The sequence below is a fragment of the Tympanuchus pallidicinctus genome, unplaced genomic scaffold, assembly GCF_026119805.1.
Source record: "Tympanuchus pallidicinctus isolate F22 unplaced genomic scaffold, pur_lepc_1.0 scaffold2, whole genome shotgun sequence".
Classification (NCBI taxonomy): domain Eukaryota; kingdom Metazoa; phylum Chordata; class Aves; order Galliformes; family Phasianidae; genus Tympanuchus; species Tympanuchus pallidicinctus.
Window position 1 is genome coordinate 49,606,968 of NW_026294721.1, and position 13,541 is coordinate 49,620,508.

General features: G+C 39.9%; 1 protein-coding gene across 14 annotated transcripts in view; it reads left to right on the forward strand.

Annotated features, from left to right (window-relative positions):
• The window catches only part of TENM3 (teneurin transmembrane protein 3), a 696,676-nt gene that overhangs the window by 465,333 nt on the left and 217,802 nt on the right, over positions 1-13,541 (forward strand). The gene's annotated exons all lie outside the window — the stretch shown is intronic.

Consider the following 13,541-nt stretch of genomic DNA (forward strand, 5'->3'; position numbering starts at 1 on the left):
GGCTCATTTTACCTGCTGTCGTTTTAACAGCCGTTTGAGCAACAAAAATTCTAAGTTTTGAAGGTTTGAAGGAATAACGATGTACGTTCAGCAAACAGTTTGGCGCTTTGTGCTGGCAGCTCCTCTTTGTTAACTTTGCTGCTGTTTTCTGGCCGTTACCGGGAGAAGCTTGGGAAGCCCGAGGTGAGTGCTGGGCACAGCCAGAGCTGCTCGAGCTGTGCCCGGCTGTGGGGGTGGAGAGCGATGGAGGCAGAAGGGAACGGCCTCCCCTCTGCCCGGGGCTCCTTAGGCTCCAGGGGTGCATTTGCTACGACGTGTGGAAAAGTTACCGGAGATGGCATGAGTCCCCTATCCATTAGTGCTTTAATTGCCAAATAAATATGAGGAGCTGACTTCCTGTTGTTAAATATAGGCTGTCATTAAGATAAGAACGTGTACATTTGCATAATTGCACCAAATAGGCCACGTTTATTTCCTTGAATCCCTTGCCTGTAACCTCCTTAGGTAACTTTTCTGCGTTTTCTTTCGGAAGGTAAAACTTTCTGTGTATCCTCAGTATGTTGGGAGGGAAGTATTTGGGTAAAATACGGGGAAGGCTGTGCAAACCAGGGCAGAAAAGCAGTCTTCCCTTTCCTGTCCATCATGTTGGGACTCAGAGCTGTGGGCCACATCCCAGTTACTTGCGGGGTGTTTCACAGCTCTTTGATTAATCACTCTGCCTCTACTTGGAGAAGGACCTGAGAGATATCATGCTACAGTGTTTTATTTCAGGGCGGGATAGGAAAGGCTCTGTTGCAGTTTAGAAGGCAACAACAACGTAACCTTCACAAAAACATCCCCCCTTTGGACTTCTTTGGCTGTGATCGCTGGTGATTTCCAGCCTTTGGAGTAGAGCTGAGGACATGTGATGGAACATGTTCCATGCAGTTCAATATATATATTTTTTTCCTTTGAAGGAGACGAGCTCAAGTGGCAGCTGTCTAAAAATGACTTTGATAATTAGTGTTATGTAAAAGGTGACACGTCATGCATCAGGTGTGTGTTTGCTTCCAAGGTCCGCAGTGAAAATGTGCTCAGTATCCATCAGCGGTTGATTTAAGCTGCCACAAGTTAAAGAATTTGTCTTGAGCTGCGTTCTTGCATTTCTGATGTGCTTGTGCAAAGATTTAACGTGACTTACCGCATTACTGAAATGATCTGATAAGTAGTTATGAGATGGGGCTTTATAGCTTTGTTTTCTGCATCCCTGTTCGCTTTATGGACTAAAAAAGGCAATAGTAAGGGTTGCAGTAGGTATGGTTTTACAACACATGCACATCAGTAGTGATACCAGGAAATAATATTGTGCTTTATTGTTTCACAAGTGAGAGAAAAAGTTAGTTTTCTTACAGGCTTCACTGTGTGTGAGTTCTACAGACTTTCTCAAGAGGCAGTTAAGTGTGTGGAAGAACAGCAAGTTTCTATATATTCAGTGAGTGTTACGGACTCAGTACCATGAGCAGCTGACCTCGGGAGTGATTGCAAGATGTATACATCCATTAGGTGTAAATGGTTGAAAGTTTTTATACTGTAGAAGAAATCACGATGAAATAGTGTAGCAGTGTTAATGTAATGCTGCTTTAGCTTTCCAGGTTAAATAATGCGAGTCTTTTAAATGCTAGGAACAAATGGAAAAAATGTATTTCTGTTCCTTCAGAAAGCTGCATGTATGTACAGTCTAGTAGACATTCTGAATGAATGGAAAACAACTGCTCGCCTTCTTTGCCTAATATTGAAAGAGTTGGGAGTGCAATGTTACAGGAAAACCTCAGTGTGGATGACAGTGAGCTGTGTAGTCTTTTGGGGCTGGCTGGCAAATTGTTGTGGAAATGAGAGTAACTGCTTAGTGTAAGTTGCTGTAAAAATAAGTAGCATTGCAGAACAAGTCCTTTAAATCTAATAAACTGGTGGAGTTACCTTATCTGGAGACAATATCCCATCCTAGTGGGATGTACAGAGGAAGCAGAATGAACGGCTACAATTTTGAGCTGTAGTTTGGGTTTACTTATGGCTTGTTATATGCAGCAGTGGAGATTTTGTTCAGCAACACTATAAAAATTGCTGCAAACTTCAGGTATTTGTTGTGGTCATCAGAGATGATAGAAGCACTGATTTCTGTATTGGGTATCAGTAGGTAAATTTGCGGTATGTTCAAGTATGTTCAGAACTTGTGAATTGAGTCTGAGTGGAGGAATGTTTTGGTAAAAGGTTTAACCAAATAGTTGAATTACTTGAAATATAGGCAAATTCTGCCTACAACTCAAAGTAACGTGGTCTTAAAAAAACAGCAAGGACAGATATTGTTGCTATTTGTCCAATATCCGTGTTGTGGCAAAACTCTGTTTAAGTACACTTAACAAGTTTTCCGTGTGCTTTATTTCCCATGGCACAAGATAGCAGTGTTTGCAGTAGCAGTAAGCTCACAGCTCTAGTATCATGTCGATAGGAGCTGTGTGTTTTTATCGCTGATACAATGTGCTGTTCTGCCTTTCAGGCTCTTTCAGACCTTTTCAGAATTCAGACCTTTGCAGCAGAATTTCTAAGGTGCTTGGAAGAAAAACAGGTTTAGAAGGAAAAGAAAAAAAGTCTAATCCAAAATCAGAGCTGTTGCGTGCAACTGCAACTACAAAAAGCAGATCCAACTGCTTTGCTTGGCTTTTTGTTCCTTTTATCGTGTTTCAGTGGTTACGAATCCAAGGGCTACTGATGTGAGTTGTTTTTGTTTTTCTTTTCTTGCTACAAGGAAGAATTAGTGTCCTGGAGAATGCCTTGGTGTGCCAGAATGTATATGAGTGCAAATTGAAGAAAGTAATGGCAGTTATGGATCAGGAGTGTTTGGTCTTTCTTCCTGGCTGTCTCGATCATGAGAAGACGTTACCTTCAGCTTCCCAACTGCCAGCCTAATTTTTAGGCTACTTTAATTTGCATCTCTGGTATGGCTGCCAGCCACACACAAAGGAGAAGAATAGAAATATTTTTATTAGAGCAGGTCTTTGTTTAATAGCATAGACCTACTTCTTCATAAAATGGGCTGTTATGGCACTGGTGTATGAAGTGCAGTCAGTTCCAAGCGCGCAGAAATTTCTGAGTTGTTAATTCTTGCAGAAGGATTTTTCTCTTAGTCAGAAACCGCGCTTAAAAAAAAGACTGTTGTCCAGGGAGTTATTAAAAGTAGTCTGGAAAGCCTTTTTATGCTCTTTCTTTTAAATAAAACGGGATTGCCTTATGTAACAAAGTTAAGTTCGTTAACCTTTTATAATTATTTAACCATTATTTCATTTTACCCCCTGCTCAAACGTTATACATTAATGCAATAGACACCTGACTGTGCTCTTAAAAGTTTATTTGTCTTTCAATTCCTGTGATAGTAGGGGGCAGTATATCTCCTTAATTATCTTTGTTCAGGGAAATGTTGAAAGGCCAGGGTAGTTAAACAAGGCCGTTTGGATTTGCAATAAGGTCGAAGTCGGATGCAAGGAAAGTGGTTAAATGCATTATCATCTTATTGAGCACATCATCAGTAAAGTGACCTTGATGGAGGTGGAAAAAGCCATTTGGCAATTTTATGACAGCCACCTCTCTGCTGCCGTTATCCCTGCCAGAGAGTATTTCAAATAGCGTTATCACCATCTCCTCTTGTCGCTTTGAAATCTGATTTTTTCTTAATTACAGAGAATGACTTAGAGGCTCATGGAAAATGGGAATGGGCTTTTCTAACAGTGGCAAATTTTTATACTTTGGAACTTATCCTTCAGCTTGGATGATACAGAAATATCTCTAAATATTGAAGTGACCTGAATGTCAATTATTATCTGCCAATACATCTGCCTTTAAGAATCTCTTTGTGATGATCGTAGTTTTCTGTTCATGCAAGGTTTTATTCTGCTGCTTTATAAACTTGTTCTAAGTTAATTGGAGGACAGACAAGCCAACTTTCAGCCTAAGCAGCAGGGACTCTATTTGTTTTAACATTTGCGTATTTATGTTTTTACAAAGATACTGAAACCATGGGAGGTGTGTGGCTAAGCTGGAAACAAATAGTTTAGAGATGTGTAACTAGAGCTTAAATTCCAATGTCACTTGTCAATTCTGATGCCTTAAAAACTTACAAAAGTAGAATTTCAGCTCTTGGACATCAATGTATGTATTTAATCACAGTTCTCTCAGCTGTCCATCTTTCTCTTCCTCCTTTTTAACTTTTAACTCTTTTCTTACTCAAAAGTGCAATCTTTATTTGTTCCAAATCAGTGTAGTTTTGCACCAAACAAAAAATATAATTTTCTGTCTCTGATTGTGAAGAGGCCTCAGAACTAGGTGGGAATTCTTACAGTGCTCCCTGTACAGATATTGCCATAATTATGAAGGGAACTTTAAAACAAATATACAAAATGGGAGTGTAGACTGTATCAGGAAAGCTGGATCTAAACTCGAGCAACTTAAGATATAGGTTAATTGCCTGTAGCTCATTGCAGAGCATTAAAAATGGCTGGAGGCTAGAGGGAATGATTTATAAGAATAGATTAAAAGAAAGGAAAAAGTTTGTGTGTGTGTATATACGTATACATGCAAATATATATATATAGCTTATTTGCATGACGTCCATGCTCTGATGGAAGGACTATCTGCAAGAATGTTCAAGGCAGTTTGGGCTGAGGTGGTCAATTCCTCAGCACGTAGGAGCTTCCCAAGAAGAGCACAGGGTTCTTCTGTCATCACCTCTTTTCAGAGAAGTTAAAAACTTGCTCCTGCATCTCGCCCTGACTTTTTTAAACTAACAAAAAAGTACATTATGTCTGAGCATGCAGTACTTCTCTAAGACCTTTAGCTCCGTATCCATCCACAGGGTTTTTAAAGTTGCTAGCTGCAAGCAGCGCGTTGGCGGGGTCTTCAGGCCACATACTCATTGTGAAATTTCTATCCTTTTGATTTCCTCAGGTTTTGTGCAAATGTGTGTTAATGTAATGGGGAGCTGGACTGAGCTGGAAGTCCCAGTGCTCTCTCCTTCTTTCTTCATTGGTATGGAGTATTTTTCTTAGCACTGTGTTCCAGTTGCTCATTCTCAGAAGAGCGATTTTGGAAGCGGAACATCCAGATGGAGAGAGAATCTCAGTTTTCACACACGCCTTATTCCTCACAGACGTGCCCTTTTCATCTAGCTGCCTAAATGATGGAAGTGCCCCTTCCCACTTGCAGTATAAAAAGTTTTATTTTCTTTCTAATTATTCTTGCTTTCCTCTTAGCACTCTCCTGGTACTTATCACTCATGTTCTGCCTATGTGTGTGTTTCTCTCTACCCATCTGGAGGACAAATCTTTTGAAGGCACACACAGTTTGAAAGTGTAGTTCTGCCTTCTCTCTCTGTCAACTTCTTCTCTCTGTCAAATTTCCCTTCTCATCAGATAGTTCCAAGAAGGATGCCACAGGTACATCTATCCATTTCTTGTAATGATACTGAGCCCTAAGGTCTCTCCTATCAACAAAGAGGCCAGCAGTGAGCTGATGGAGCTTGGGTTGAAGAGGCTCTTGTTATTCTTTGAGAAGTGCACCGAAAATCACTGCCAAATATTGAGTCTTATTCAGAGCCTAGAAGTACTTAGAGAATTTTTCTTTTTCCCCCTCTTCTTCTGCATTTGCACACCTGTTGACCATGTTGGTTTATGGAGCCTGGCAATATTTTGTTTCCGGAATAATTTCTTTTTAACAGCTTTCCTTTCTCCAAATCATATAGTATGGTTCATGATGTGAAATAAACATCTTCAGAGCATCTCAAGTAGTCCTTTTGTGTAAACTCTGCTGCTTTTTACTTTGTGTGAAATCCCTGTATTTACCACTCTTCCCCCTGAAGTCAAACTGACTTTTCAGACAGTTGGTTACTCCTTGTGTGTAAAACCTTCTCCGCAGCTGATTTTTCTATTGGTGCCACTTGAATGGTATTTCAAGTTATTCCTCAGCAGCTCTGCCAGCTTTTCACAGAAGAGATCTGTATATTATTTATCAATTCTCTTTTCTCGTTCCTGCCCTCCAGCTTTTACGTTACCCCCTCAACCTAGCTCCTCTTACCTAATCCTAATTTACTACTGATCAGACCCATGGCAGCAGAATCAATTACATGACGTGTAAAAAGAATGAAAATAAAAACCTACATCAGACAAACTTATGCTTTTGCCTTTGAGGTAATTGGTTTTGCTCACAGTGATCTTAGTGAAAGTAGGTAGAGTCATGCTGTTTTATCTTGCTTGTGTATCATCTGCCTTCTGGACAAAGGGCAGGAATATCTGCCTTTGTTTCTAATGTACCCCATAAAGCAGTTAAGAAATTGGGTCCGATGGAATGTTTTTTTCTCTCAGCAGCATAGAGGAGAGCTTAGGCTCTCTTTTTTTTATGCACAGTTGTATATGTGGGTGGAATTTCCATGCACGTTCCTGTGCTAAATATGATCATTATTATATGGTATGTTGCACAGAGGCCTTTGCTACAAAGTAAGGAATAATACTGTGGGTCCTGTTTTAGCAGACTGAATGTTACCACAGTTGCCTGGAAGTAGGTTGACTGGGTATAATCCATATAGAAATTATGAACTTTATTAACATAATTTCTAGATTGATTTGTGTTAGTCTGAAATAACTTATGAACGCTTGTATGCAAGTTTGCGTTTTAGTCAACGGAAGGAGTCCCCTAAGCTCAGCTGGTGGTTGTTCAGCTTGTGCTTAAGGCTGTAACACAGTGACTCTTGCTGCTAGATCCTCATAAAAAGAGTCATCGGGTTCAGCAGGTAAAGGCCCTGGGTGCTGATAAATCTAGAAGCCTGGCCAAGTGGCAGTACTTGAAAAGCTTAGCTCTGCTGTTCTACTGAAGTCTGTGTGCAAGAATATGCTGCTCTGCTCCTGGTTCGTAGCTGGAGCCCCAGAGATGTGGTGGAAGAGGGCTATGAAAAGAGAGACAGACCAGACAGGTCTCACATAGGGAGTAAAATTAGACTATGGACTGTGCCATCTGCCTCTCTTTTTCTGTGTCTACAGTAACAAGACAAGTCTGAGCTCAATTTTTTCACTCAGTGATGATCCAAGCATCACTGATATGCACGTGCTCATGCTCTTCCTTTGAAGGCATGGGGACCTCGTTCATGTGACCTGTTGGGGAAGTCTCTGGTCCATACGCTTGTCTGAGTTGTGTATGTACTATCCAGGAGAGCACTGTTTGTCAGAGAGCATGATTAACACAGGAAAATCAGTCAATTAATGGTTATTAGTCAATGACTGCTTGCCAGTGCCTGTGCTCAAGCTGGTGCTGAACTGGTCCTGCTGAGCAGGTACAGAAAGGGTACAGTAAAGGGCAATGCAGAGACACACCGGGCTGCTTTAAACAAGTTTGTTTGACAGAAGTCATTAACACTTTCCAGCATAACAGGTCAAACTTAAATGTAATTTCACATCACCAACCCAGATAGTTTTGGATTAATTTGTACTGTTTCTCTCTCTGGAGGTTTTTGCCTGGACTGTCAGAGAGGGAGCCCTTTTCAGGGTGGTCCTGAGCTGGAGCAGGTGTCCTGCTTTACCTACAGGATACCATTTATCTCAAGTTCACTAACATTTAATGCCACAGATTGAGCCAAATTGTGCCACTGATGCCAAATCTTTGTCATGTAGTCCTTTATTTAGGATCATGAGATTTATCTATAAAGAAAAAATGTATGAGGCTGTGAGCTGCCAATTCCTCTTCAGTATTCAGCTCATTTGGCCACCTTTGTATGTAACTACATTGCATGTACAATTTCTGCAAGATTTGTTGCAATTACATCAGTGAAATCAGCTTTAAAAGGTTCAGCTCTGTCTTGATTTTATGTATTTATTTAGTTTTTGAAATATGTAGGTCACTCCAAAAGTAATGCCTCCCACTCAATTCCATGGAAACTAAAAATATGGTAGGTCATGTTAGCGATCACATTTTGCTTCTTCACATGACTGAACTGCAGCCGAAAGCATTTTGATGTGTTTTCTGCTGCATGTAGATCTGTGCATTACATTTATTAGTTGATAGAATCAAGTTCTTCCCCTGCGCATGCACTGTCCTGAAAGTAATAAACCTTTATACCGTGATATTCCTAACTGTAAATTGCTGCATTTGGATTTTAAGTTGGCTGGAAAATGTGTAAATGCTCCCTTTTAGCTACCCATCTGAAAACCCTAAAGAAGTGCGTGCAATTCCTATGTCAATTAAACCTCACATTAAATACACTGATTCAGTATCTCTCTGTGACAGACAAGTGACCTAGCTAGCTTTTTGGTTTGAATGGTGCTATCTTACCTTATAAAAGCTGCCGTCATTGTGTATTTAAAGAAAATGATGCACGTGGAAGCCAAGCTATTGGGGAAATAAAAAAAAAAAAAAAATGTGCCCAGTGCCTCTCTTCCATTTCACTGTTGCTTCAGACCTTGGTTATATTCCTCCGGACAACTTCTGTCTTTGCCAGAAAGGTAGCTCTTGTTAATTCTCCCCTATTTCAGCAAGATTAAGGCAATGGAGAGAAAGTATTGGTAGACTTTGCATAGCCAAATTGGTAACAAGCAGTTCCTCGTCACTGTGACCAACTTTTAAGATATGTCATGCTTTGAGGTGACATGAAGTCCTTTCTTCTTTCAAATTAATATTTTCTTGATAAAACTCTCACTGACTCAGAGAAAGGAGGGTTGGAGTATTGGTCTGAGCACCTGGGAAAACCTATTGCTACCAAAAATAGCAATAATAATGTATGCTTTTCCCTGAAGTATCTGTGCCAGAGTTAGTAAAGCCAATGCAACGGAATCTGATAATCCCATCAGAGGGACCCTAAGCTTTAATCTGTACTAAAATAGAAAATTTTAGATTTCCTACTGATGTTATGCAGTTCATGGAATCGGTGTGTAAACGCACATCTGTGATACAAGCAAACCAATGTCAAATCAATGCATATGCAAGATGCATATGCATTAGGTGCATATTTTGGGTTTTCTGAAATACTACTGTCTGTTTCCTGTAGCTTCAGGCACTCATACTTAAAATCTCCATGATTGTGAGCTGTCCTGTCTGACAGAAAACCTCTAAGTAACCTAGATTTAGTCTTGCAGGAAAAGTGTCTTTACGTCATCCAGACTGCACTTGTCACAAAGCTCACCAGAATGCTCTCTCTTTCAAATATGGGAAGTCACGAATGTTATTAGACTATACTACATATATATGTGTGTATTAGTGCTGGAGCAATGTGTAATTAGACTTCAGCTGTTGTAGTACACGAGTATTATAATAAAAGCTTCCCTATAGAATCTGAACTTAGAAACATGTTGGAGATCACTGATAGGGTATGAAATAGAAACTTGTGGAGTTTCCAGGTCCTATTGCAAAACAGAGGTCAGTGTCTCCTGGTATTAATGGTTGGATCTGGTGGTCTTGAAGGTCTTTTCTAACCTAGAAGTTTCTGTGGTTCTGTGATTACTCCAAGAGGGTGTGAGCTATTCAGTTAAAACCGTTTATCCCAGCTGTGTGCATGACTCTGCAAAGGCACCTCCCAGCTTCACGTTTCAGTACAGAACTACCCAAAAGGGCACTAGGCAAGCACAGCAATGGGATGGTTTAGGTTGGAAACTACCAGTGCAGTCTGCTACGCCAAGGTAATTACTGTAATTATTAAAAATTGAAATATTGTTAACATTTAATAAAATAGTTTAGTCTCTTAAAGTTATCAACCTGGAAAAAAATCTGTTTTTCTTTTTTTTTTTTTTTTAATGTTTTTTGGTGAACTGTTAGGTCAGGGCTTAAACTGTTGATTGAGCACCTGGTGAAGGGCTGTGGCTGGCCCAGGAGCACAGGCAAATTGTTTGCACCTGTGCTCCACAGGTGACCAGAGGGGGTGGAACCAGAGTGGAGGCCCCCCTGAGCTCATATAAGGGTCAGCCGCTGAAGGGTGAGTATCTCTGGGACCTGGGCTGCTTTCTGAGAAGAAGTGTTGTGTGGCCAGAGATTTTCTTCGCTATCTGGGTGAGTTTGGGTCTTCTTTCTGTGTATGATTATTGGTCTGCCTGTAAATATCTGATTTGGTATTGCTTGGAACGTATCAGAAGTCATTTTGCCTCTTTGTGAGCAGAACACACCTTTCCAGGAGAAATGCAAGCTGACTAGAAAACCAAGCTTCAGCTAGATGTGAATTTCAACTGTAAAGTTGTGAATGCTTAAAAACAGGGCTCAAAGTGGAAATGAGGGCTCTAGCGTAGGAATGCCAGAAATTGCTGTAGTAACTTAATATGTAAAATGTAGTAGAATCAGAAATAATCACCTTTGTGTTTTGCTGCTGCAGAAAGCTGTAGTAATGAAGTGGATTGCTTCAGTAGACAAATTCTATTCAACTTCACATCTACTGCACTAGCAGGTCTTCACATGCCATCAAAAATGACTTATATTTTAAAGTAGTGATATATGTGAAACAATCAGCTTTTTATTTTTTGTTGTTGTTTGAATATCTTTTTTACAAACGTGTCTGGAGTTTTATGGAACTGAAGTTGTGTTTTAGGTTTAGTGAGTCTAATTCCTCACTTCTGTGTGCATGTCAGTGTGTACTTTTTCCCATGTCAGTAACTTTTTAAAATCACAGTGAAGTTACGTGTTTGTTTGTTTTCTAAATTGCAGTGATTATAATAGCATGTTTCACGCAGATGCTCAAGCAGCATCTGAGGATTGATATCCTTTTTATTCTGTGAAAGGTCTGAGAAAAAGGGGAAAAACAATTTACTAAAACACTCCTTGCCGTTGTTCTGAGGCATCTTCTTTTGTCTTTCGTACTTCATAATTGATCACAAACACTGCAGTGTGTTTTCTTTTCTGTCTTGAAATGCTCCATTACAGAAGGGCTTGGAGGACTCCTTTGCAGAACTGGGGAAATAGGAATATTGTGAACTCCTTCGTTTACATAACAGAAAAAGATGCTTCAATTTATTTTCTTTGTACCACGTGAATAATACCATGAACGCTGTTAGGCAATTGTCTGCAAGCTAATTTTATTGGGTTAGAAATGTGGCTGTATTTCAAATTGCAAATAGATACGTTACGACAGGAAATGCAGAAGAAACTGAATTTGTTGCCATACCTAAAAGAATATTCAACAGTTTAAGCCCAGGAGATGTTGAAATCCAAATACAACGGAATACGCCTGATCCTGGTGAGACATGTTCCTCCTGGATTTTGGAGTAAAATTTACACATAGTCTGAGTGATAATTTTATTAATTCATTGTAACTGACCTTAAACCTTGTATCTGACATGGTAAGATTTTTTTAAAATCACATTTGTAGCTGATAAAATAATCATTGATAACATGAGTAGAAAACAGACTACAAAATCACATTCATTAGTAATGAATGTAACTTAATAGCATAGCTCTCCAAGGACCAGAAAAATCTTTTCTGAAATAAATTTTGTTTAACACCTAAATTCCTTCATGGAAGCTTAGGAAATACTGACTAGACAGAAATTCAGACTAGCCAACTGAAATTTGTATGCTATTTTCAGTAGACTTTTTTTTTTTTTTTTTTAAATGCTGCAGAGCTATCAGAGGAATTGCAAATAGTGGATTCTTACATATAGCATGAAACAGTCTTATAGTTGTTGAGGCATCCGTGCTTAACAGCATCCATACTTTATTCCCTACAATTTTTAGGAAAACTAGTCTACTGTCATGAGTGCTTATCTGCTTCTTGTTCTTTTTTTTTTTTTTCATTGCTAATAATTTCTTAATGGTGAGTATTTATTTAAGTATGTCAAAGATTTCAGGCTAATATTTTCCTGGGGATATTGTAGGGTCATTTTAAACCAACAGAATAACTTAATTGGCTATGTGAAGAAAGCTCTGAAAGTGGCCAGACGCAAAAGGCATTGTCAAATAAACTCAAGGATTATCCAACCCTCCTCAAATACTCTAAGTCTGCAGGCACCTGTTTCAAGCACTCCTACATAGAGTAGCTGAGCTTTTAGCATGTCACTGCTTCTCCACACATGCACTCAGATTTATATCCAGCCCTGAAAGCCCTATCTCCTCTATGCTGCAGTTTGTTACATTTTGTCCTTAAAGCCTTCGAGTGCAAAAAAAAAAAAAAAAACACCAAAACAACAACAGTAAAAAAAAAAAAAAAAACCTTTAAGTTAAATTGCTGTTTCATTGTAATGGAGTTGTGGTAGCCTGAGGTGGGATAGAGGGTCTGTAGCATGTGGAGGAGGAGGATGGAGGTCAAGGTTTATGCCACTGCGCTGTAATGAGGGAGCAATGTCTGGATTTACAGGCTTTTCAGGGGGTGACCCATGGATGCTGTGCTACTGCTTTGTGTGGTTAGAAGAGCTGAGAGAGACATTGATTGCAAGTTCCTGTTTCAGATGTATCTGTTGTAGGTATAACTTTTTTCTGTTATGAAGCCTTTCTCTGGCCGGATCTGTCTGTTTGGTTTATTTAAATCATGGTTAAAAGAAAGAAAAACCAACAGCAAAGAAAAAATAGTTGGAACAAGGTGCTGTTTTAGAGTTTGTATAATTATTTGTAACACAGTGAGCTGGCCTGTATTCGTTTCAGAAATCTACTAAAAATGATTAAAACAAGAAAAAAATAGCAATGCGTTCTCAAGTTAAAACTTCTTCAATGCGTGCGATTAACATTTAGTATCTCAGCATGCTATGTATTCATTAATTTAATACGAAAATACCATCTATATAAAAAAGATCAAAAAATAACTGCTGTGTTCTCCTCACATTGAGTAGAGTAGCTGCCAGATCACGTTCAGTGAGAAGAGTAAATGCCTCTCTACTCCCACGTTTGATGCTTGGGTGCATTTCCTGACGTTTTCTCCCCACTTGTGCTGGACTGGATACCAAGTGGGCAGTTTTGCTTTGCAAGACAGCTGGTTGTGTTTGTCTGAGCTGAGCATCTCTTGCTAATTGTACTTGGGTAACTGTGTGGAGCAGGAGGGCAGTGCCATGAGGCAGCAGATGGCAGTGAGGCCATGTGCCCCACATCTTTCCAGCCAGCAGCTCACCTGGAGCAGGCTGCCTGTTTCTTCCCATCTGTCCTGCTCTGAAAGCTTCACAACTTTTTTCTCCCTTCTCCTTCATCTCTTCCCTAATTTCTACCTGTTGAGTTTTTCACCAGCTTTTGTATGTTATTTTAATCATTTGGTCAGTAATAGATTTTCTTTGTTCCTTTCCTCAGGTTGCTGTTCCTTTTCAGCAGCTCTGTATCACCTCCCTGCAGCCTGCAATGTTTCTGATTCATGCTTATCTATGTCTCCTTGCTCTAATTCAGGCTGGTGGCTTGACAGCTAGGTGGGTTTTGGAAGCAGTCTGTGCTGGTTTAAGGGGGACAGCTGGAGAAGGGCCTAGGGGGCACCTCTGGAGTGGCAGAGAGCGGAGAAGCAACATCTCCTTTCTGCCTTCCACCAGCCTCCTCTCCATCCCAGCTTTCTATCCTAGCAGTTTATCATCTTTTTGTTTTCT